This window comes from Lepus europaeus, chromosome 10, assembly GCF_033115175.1.
Source record: "Lepus europaeus isolate LE1 chromosome 10, mLepTim1.pri, whole genome shotgun sequence".
NCBI lineage: Eukaryota > Metazoa > Chordata > Mammalia > Lagomorpha > Leporidae > Lepus > Lepus europaeus.
In genome coordinates this window covers 26,198,480-26,206,297 of record NC_084836.1, presented here as the reverse complement: position 1 = coordinate 26,206,297, position 7,818 = coordinate 26,198,480, and positions in this window count along the sequence as shown.

Below are 7,818 nucleotides of genomic sequence, written 5' to 3'. Positions count from 1 at the left end.
CCTGGAGTACTGGCGCCGTAGGCGGAGGATTAGCCAAGTGAGCTGTGGTGCCGGTCTGTAACTCTACCTTTTAAATAAATCAATCAATCTTAAGAAAATTTTTATGGAAAATAGAATTTAAAAATAATTTTATTTTGGTGCAAAAAACTTTTACATCTACGCACAGTTTTCCATGAATTTGATGAAGATCCAACATACAGGTAAATATAGAATCTTGAGACCTGGGAGCAGGCCTGTTTCTTTCTTTTTTTTTTTTTTAAGATTTATTTATTTGAAATAATTACAGAGAGAGAGAGAAAAAGAGAGAGAGAGAGAGAAAGACTGTCCATCGCTGATTCACTCCCCAGTTTGCTCAATGGCTGAAGCCAGGAGCCAAGAGCTTCTTCCAGATCTCCCATGTGAGTGCAGGGACCCAAGCACTTGCTTTCCCAGATCATTAGCAGAGAGCTGGGTTGAAAGTAGAGCAGCTGGGACTCGAACCAGTGCCCATAAGGGATGCCGGCACCGCAGGCGGCAGCCTTACCCACTATGCCACAGCGCTGGCCCCCTCAGCTGTCTTCTGCGCGCATGCGCATTTCTTCTCCATCTTCCCCCGTAGTCGTCCCGGAGTTCCTGGTGGCTGGAGCCGAGGATTGCTCACTGGGTTCACCAAGGGCCAGGCACGTGGGTGGTGTTCAAAGAAGCACTAAGCGATGGCACGTTTGCTGTGAGAATGCAGCCTCCTGGGTGCCGGCTCCTCGCCTGCTGGAGGGGAGCCCTTGGTGGGCTGGGCCAGGTCTCTTCGTCTGCACTCCCTACACAGCGGGTATTCAGTAAGTGCTACTGTCTGTGAGCCTGCGTCAGAACCCCGGCCCGGGGCACCTGCACAGGGCCAAAGCTGCCCTTTCCCACCCGCACCCCATTAAGAGAAGGAATTCTGGGGCCCTAAAGCAAGGCTCAGAAAACTGGAGTCTGAAGTCCACCCTGACCGAAAGTGGGGTGCCTCAGAGCTCAGCCCACAGCTGGGTGTAGGAACTTCTCAGTTTTTATTGGTTTTCACTTTTTAAAAAATATTCACACCCTTCTATTTTTTTTAAGATTTATTTACTTATTTGAAAGGCAGAGTTACCAAATGAGAAAGGGAGAGAAGACAGATCTTCCATCTGCTGGTTCACTCCCTAAATGGCCGCGTGCGGTGAGGCAGTGGGCTCAGGGCCACAGTGGCCAGCACAAGGCTGCACGGCTGGGTTAGCTCCAGGACACTGAGGTCCTCCGGCTGGGTTAGCTCCAGGACACTGAGGTCCTCCAGCGATTAAGACTGGACCCCCTGGGCAGAAGCAATCACTGGAGGGTTTAGGAAGAGGAACCAGGCGATCTGATTTGCATTTCTGAAAGTTACAAGGGAGATGGACTGGGTTGAGGTCAAACCAGAGACGAGAGGACCACGCAGGAGGATGTGACAGCTGGCTTGGGGAGAGAGACTGGTGTCCTGAATGAGGATAGTGGCAGGTGGCGTCGAGGAAGGTGGATACGTTCAGGGTTCGTGCAGAAGGTCGGATTTCCAGGTTGGAGGATGGGTGGACAGTGATGGCGAGGGTAAAGGAATCGGGGAGTGCAGACAGATCTGACGAACTTGGCTTTGCACTCGGATGTGCTCTGGCTTTGCACTCGGATGTGCTCTGAGGTGGCCTTTGCAGGGGTGAAAGGTAAACAACTGGAACCATGGGTCCGTGGCTCTGAAAGGTGACAGGTGCTCGCTACCGGCAGATGGACTATCCCTTATCTGACTGCTCGGGACCAGAGGTGTTTCAGATTTTAAAGTTTTTTTTTTTTTCCCCTACTTTGGAATATTTGGATAGATTTACTAGTTTTACATCCATAATCTGAAAATCCACACGCTCAAAAACCCACTGCGTGATGCAGGGGGATGAAGAGTGGACTGTTCCTGATGGCGGAGCATTGGGATGGCGGCACAGGTTCTGTGAGGGTCCGGGCTGCAGAGTACGCGCCAGATACACAAACAGGCACCCGTGACCGTGACCGTGACCGCAGGGACAAGCCTTTCAGGGGAGTGCTTACAAGTGTCTAGAGGATTAAGACACCTAAAGCTTAAGAGTGGAATGGGAGAGGGAGGAGGCAGAAGGGAGGGTAGGGGGAAGTGTCACTATGTTCCTAAATCTGTATATATGAAATACATGAACTTGTATAACTTAAATAACATTTAAAAAAATTTTAAAAAGAAATCCTAGGAGTGGAGATTAATTCCTTTAAGAAGCACGGTGGTGAAGGCAAGAGGGAAAGTGGGTTCAGGAAAGGAAGGACCTTCACTCCTGCATCGCGGTACAGAGGTTCAGCTGCTGCCCACATCCCATACCGGAGTGTTGCTTCAAGTCCTGGCTACTCTGCTTCCGACCCAGCTTCCTAGTAAGCACCCTGGGAGGCAGTAGGTGATGGCTGAAGTAGTTGGGTCCCTGCCACCCACGGGAGACTCGGATGGAGTTCTGGGCTTCTGACTTCAGCCCAGCCCCAGCTTTCGTGGTCATCTGGAGAGTGACTCAGCAGGTTCAAAGATTCTCTTTTCTCTTTTCTCTCTCCTCTCTCATCTCTCTCTCTCTCTCTCTCTCTCTCTCTCTCTCTCTCTCTCTCTAATAAACAGAAACAAATAAATAAAACTAGGAGCCACTGTGGCTCGGTAGGCTAAGCTTCCACCTGTGGCACCAGCATCCCATGTGGGTGCTGGTTTGAGTCCTGGCTGCTCTACTTGTAGTCCAGCTCTCTGCTAGGGCCTGGGAAAGCAGTAGAAAGACGGTCCAAGTGCTTGGGCTCCTGCACCTGCATGGGAGACCTGGAAGAAGCTCCTCGCTCCTGGCTTCGGATTGGTGCAGCTCCAGCTGTTGCAGTCAGTTGGGGACTGAACCAGCGGATGGAAGACTTTTCTCTTAGTTCTAACTCTACCTCTCAAATAAATAAATAAAATCTTAAAAAATAAAGCTAAAAAAAAATGCACAGTCTTAAAAAAGTGCAATGGCACGAGCAGCAATAGGGACATTTGTGGAGACTGAAGGGAACCCATGGCCAAACGGGTGGATGGTGCAGGAGTCAGTAAGAGGAGCAAGCGCTCAGAAGAGGTGGAGAAGTGGGGCACAAGCCAGGGGGAGAGGCCTGAGCCCCTGAGAGAGCTGAGCCTGCTGACGTCAGGGGCCCAGCCCTCCGTGGAGAGGGGCTGCAGCGACGGGGCCTGAGAACCCTGCTGCACCCTTGGCACCTGCTGCAGGACAGATAACCAAGGCCCCAGGTGGTAGAGAGGCCCCAGCCTTCAGGGCAGTGCTGGCTGGGGCAGGTGCAGCGGGACTGGGCAGGTTGGGACTGGGCAGGGCAGCCCAGCGCACATCACAGCCAAGGATCAGGGCAGCCGGCGTGGGGGCAGCTCCCCAGCCAGCGGGGAGGCCTGGAGGCTGAGTGTGCTCAGGGATTCAGGGCCCAGCATCCCGCAGCGAGGGTTACTCACTGCTGACTCAGAGCCAGGTGCTCATTTGCATGTTATTCACTTCAAGGCCAAATGAGCAGCGACACCAGGAGCGCTGCGGGCCCTTTGCAAACAGAACCACCCTTGCATCTTGCCAGGGCTCCCGCGTCCACTGACCTACAAAGCTTGCCACTTTGGAGGACTGTTCAGCTGCGCCCACAGGGCTAGCTGTGAAACGGAGACACACACACACACACACACACGTTCATTTCCTCTCACTACCAAGGTAAGTGTTAACATGCTCACAGCAGGGGCCTTCCCACCTGCAAGTATTACACTGTTTGAGGATGCTTCAGAAAGTTCAAGGAGAAACAGAATTAACGATAAACTTAGGGAGGGAGCATTTAGACCAGTGGTTAAAATGCCTGCGCCTCATAGAAAAGTGCTTGGTGCTTGGTTTGATTCCTGGCTCGGGCTCTTGATTACTTTTCTGCCAATACAGACCCTGGGAGGCAGCAGTGATGGCTCAAGTAATGACTCACATGGAGACCTGGATGGAGTTTCCAGCTCCTGGTTCTGACTTTGGCCTAGCCCTGTGTGTTATGGGAATCTGGGGAGTGAACCAGTGGACAGCAGCGTTTTCTTTCTGCCTCTCAAAATTTAAATAAGGATAAGCTTTTTTGTTACAAAAAGTTTGAAGTGCATGCATAGTTTATTTTGCATAGATGTATTTATTTATTTACTTGAGAGGAAGAGTTACAGAGAGACAGGGAGAGACAGAAAAAGAGGTCTTCTATCTGCTGGTTCATTCCCCAAATGGCCACAACAGCCAGGGCTGGGCTGGGCCGGGCAGAAGCCAGGAGCTTCATCTGGGTCTCCCACATGGGTGCAGGGGCCTAAACACTTGGACCATTCTCCTCTGCATTGCCAGGCGCATTAGCAGGGAGCCGGATCAGAAGTGGAGCAGCCAGGACTCCAATCAGCACCCACATGGGATGCTGGCATTGCAGGTGGTGGCAGCTAACTGCTTCACCACAATACTGGGCCATGCATACTTTTTTTTTTCACAATACACATTCTTCATGAACTTTTTGAAGACCTCTCATATATATGGATATCCAAATTTCTTCTTGTCTTTTAATTGTTTCCCACAAACATTTTGAAGTATGCTTCTAATTTTTTTTTTTTTTTTTTGACTGGCAGGGTGGACAGAGAGAGAGAAAGGTCTTCCTTTTCCGTTGGTTCAACCCCCAAGTGGCCACTATGGCTGGCGTGTTGCGTCCGATGCGCTGCGCTGATCCGATGGCAGGAGCCAGGTGCTTCTCCTGGTCTCCCATGGGGTGCAGGGCCCAAGCACTTGGGCCATCCTCCACTGCACTCCCGGGCCACAGCAGAGAGCTGGCCTGGAAGAGGGGCAACCGAGACAGAATCCGGGGCCCCGACCGGGACTAGAACCCGGGGTGCCAGCGCCGCAGGTGGAGGATTAGCCTAGTGAGCCACGGCGCTGGCTGCTTCTAATTTTTTTCCACCTGTCTTCTCCCACTGGCATGTAACCACCTTGAAGACAGAAACCCAGTTTTGTACTCTGTGCTCAGAACAGTAGCTGGCACAAGGTAGGTGTTCAGTAAGCACATGAACTGACTGAAGGCCCTGTTCTAGGCATTTTCTCCCATCTAAACCTTATCTAAGCCTCGGGAAGGCACCAGTTTTGGAAAAGGGATTAGGAGAGGTTAAACACCATCATCAGTCAAGGGAAAGTTCCCCTTGCACATGTCTTGTGGGGTGGGGGTGGATTCAGAGCCTACTGTATTGGTTTACTAGGTGACCATTCAACAAAACCCACGACCCAACAATGTAGCAATTTGCATTCAAATACGGGCAGCTGCAGGCCAGGGCTGACACGGTCTGGCCAGCTGGAGAGCCCAGTCTGGCCCCAGGGGAAAGGTCCAGCCTCCAGCACACTGGCTACTCTCAGGGAGGCCTTGAATGTGCCCTGTGGACCGGATACCCCATGCCTCACTGGAGCTGTGCAGGAGACCCCTGCCCCCAGCCGGACCGGGACACACCACTGCTCACTCTCCCGCCCACCCAGAGAGCCGGCCAGCAGCCTCCATGCATCCTTCGAGGCTCATGACCTACAGAATGACTAACAATGGCCCTCCTCCACTCCCGCCCCATCCAGGATTTTCACCGACATCTTGCGTGGCTGTTTGCACAGTGCAACAGTTGTGACGGTGATGCTTGTGGGAAGCCACGCCCTGCAAATCCAGGCCAGAGTCTGAGTCCCTGTTAGCTTGAGCACTGCCTAGGGGAGGTGGTACCCACACCCTATCTGTGGCCGCCAAAGTGCTGGGGTCTTAAATTTCACTGTTTTGTGCAGCCACAGAAAAGGGCCAGGGCTTCAAGCCACAGGGGAAATCGGGTGAGAGAAATCAAATTACGATGGAGAGGAAACAGCCGGCAGAAGCCTGGCTTGGCATCATGGCGTGTGACGTGGGCAGTCTGAGCATCAGAGGAGGATCCAGGCCTCTGTGCATTTCTTTAGCAAAAGTAGTTCTTACCGACTAGCACACACCAAGGCATGGCTTCGCTCTGTCTGCTACTCAGTCACTTTCTTTTAAGCGGAACAGGAAAAAAAAAAAAAAAAAAGTCCGATTCCCAGTGGCTAGGCCAGAGCAGAGCAAGCACCAAGAAAACAGCTGTTAACATGGCTGATGCTTGTGCCTGCTAAATGCTTTCGTCAAGGCAGAGGCCTGGCTGGGGAGGAATTCTGGCTGGCTGAGCAAGGAGAGAGAGTTCAGAGGTAGCCACCGCAGAAGGTAGCAGATGGCATGGAGCTCGGAGCGGACGTTACCAGGGACTCCAACGTCTCAGAGCTAAGCACAAAAGCTGGGAAATATTCCGTCCTGCCAACTGCCAAAGACCCCAAGAATCTCAGGAAGCCGGGGAAGAGTGCAAAGTTTCTTTAACTGATCGCTTTCGATTCCCTCCATCCACAAATCCATCAACCCACAGCTGTTCACAGACTGGGGCGTCAGCTGCAGGTTCCTCAGGCCCCACTGTGGATGGTCAGCGGCACCAGGGGTCAGCGCTCAATTTCTAACCACAATATTGACCGCTCTGGCCCTGGGGAGCAAGTGATGCCTTCTATGGTTCCAGAGGAGTCGTCTGCCTTGTTGGTGCTTGAAGCCATGGAGTGACAAGAAGCCCAGTGCTTGCTACTATGGTGCAGGGTAGCGCTGACCAGGGCAGGCGCAAGTCACACAGGCTTGGAGCTGCACAACAAGTCCCCTACCCCTTCTGGTTATTTAACCACTCTGAACCTGTGTCCTTGTCCATTAAGCAGGGACAATATATTGTGCTTGTCTGATAGGGTGTCAGGGGGATTCTATTTAATATATCCACAGATGTTTTCCACATCTATGGACGTCTAGAAAGGAGCCATCTATTACCCTGGTCCTTATGTGTCCCATAGATGTCTACACCTCATGGTCATCTTAGAAAAATAACTGTAGGAGGGCTGTAGATAATCTGCAATCTCAAGATTGTAAATTAAGAAAAGCTATTATGAAATACTCCTAGGGGCCGGCGCTGTGGTATACTGGGCTGAACCTCCACCTGCAGTGCCCATATCCCATATAGGTGCTAGTTCGAGTCCTGGCTGCTCCTCTTCTGATCCAGCTCTCTGCTATGGCCTGCGAAAGCAGCAGCAGATAGCCCAAGTCCTTGGGCCCCTGCACTTGTGTGGGAGACCTGGAAGAAGCTCCTGGCTCCTGATCAGCCCAGCTCTGGCTGCTGCGGCCATTTAGGGAGTGAACCAGCAGATGGAAGACCTCTCTGTCTCTCTCTTTAACTCTGCCTTCCAAATAAACAAATCTTAAATATATATATATATTCATAAAGCTATTTTGTGACTATGGACCTTCTCAGATGGAGAAGCTTTTCCTCTTATCCTAGAAGTCCATTTAGTCTCTAGCAGTCTCTTCCATCTGTAGCTGGAACTCAACTAATCAAACTTTTTTCCATCCCTCCCTCCTCCCCAGGGAAGTGGAGTTGGGAAGGAATTCTCACAAAGCAACATCTGGGAACATGTTGGACTGAACACACATCTGTAATCCAGTCACTTCATTTTCTGTACTGACATCTTCAAGCATCAGGTGGGAAGTACCCAAAACAATAGCTGTGTCCCATAAAATTTTCAGATTCTCACACGCCCTGTTTTCCAGGGTCGATGCGGCTAAGAACTTTTCTATCACCTGAAGTTCTATTTCGTTTTCTAGGGTGAGTGCTGGACAAGCAATGGAGAACACTGCTCAGGACATGGAGCTGACCGGAAGCAGAGAGCAGGATGGGGAAAAGGCAGAGTGCTGCCT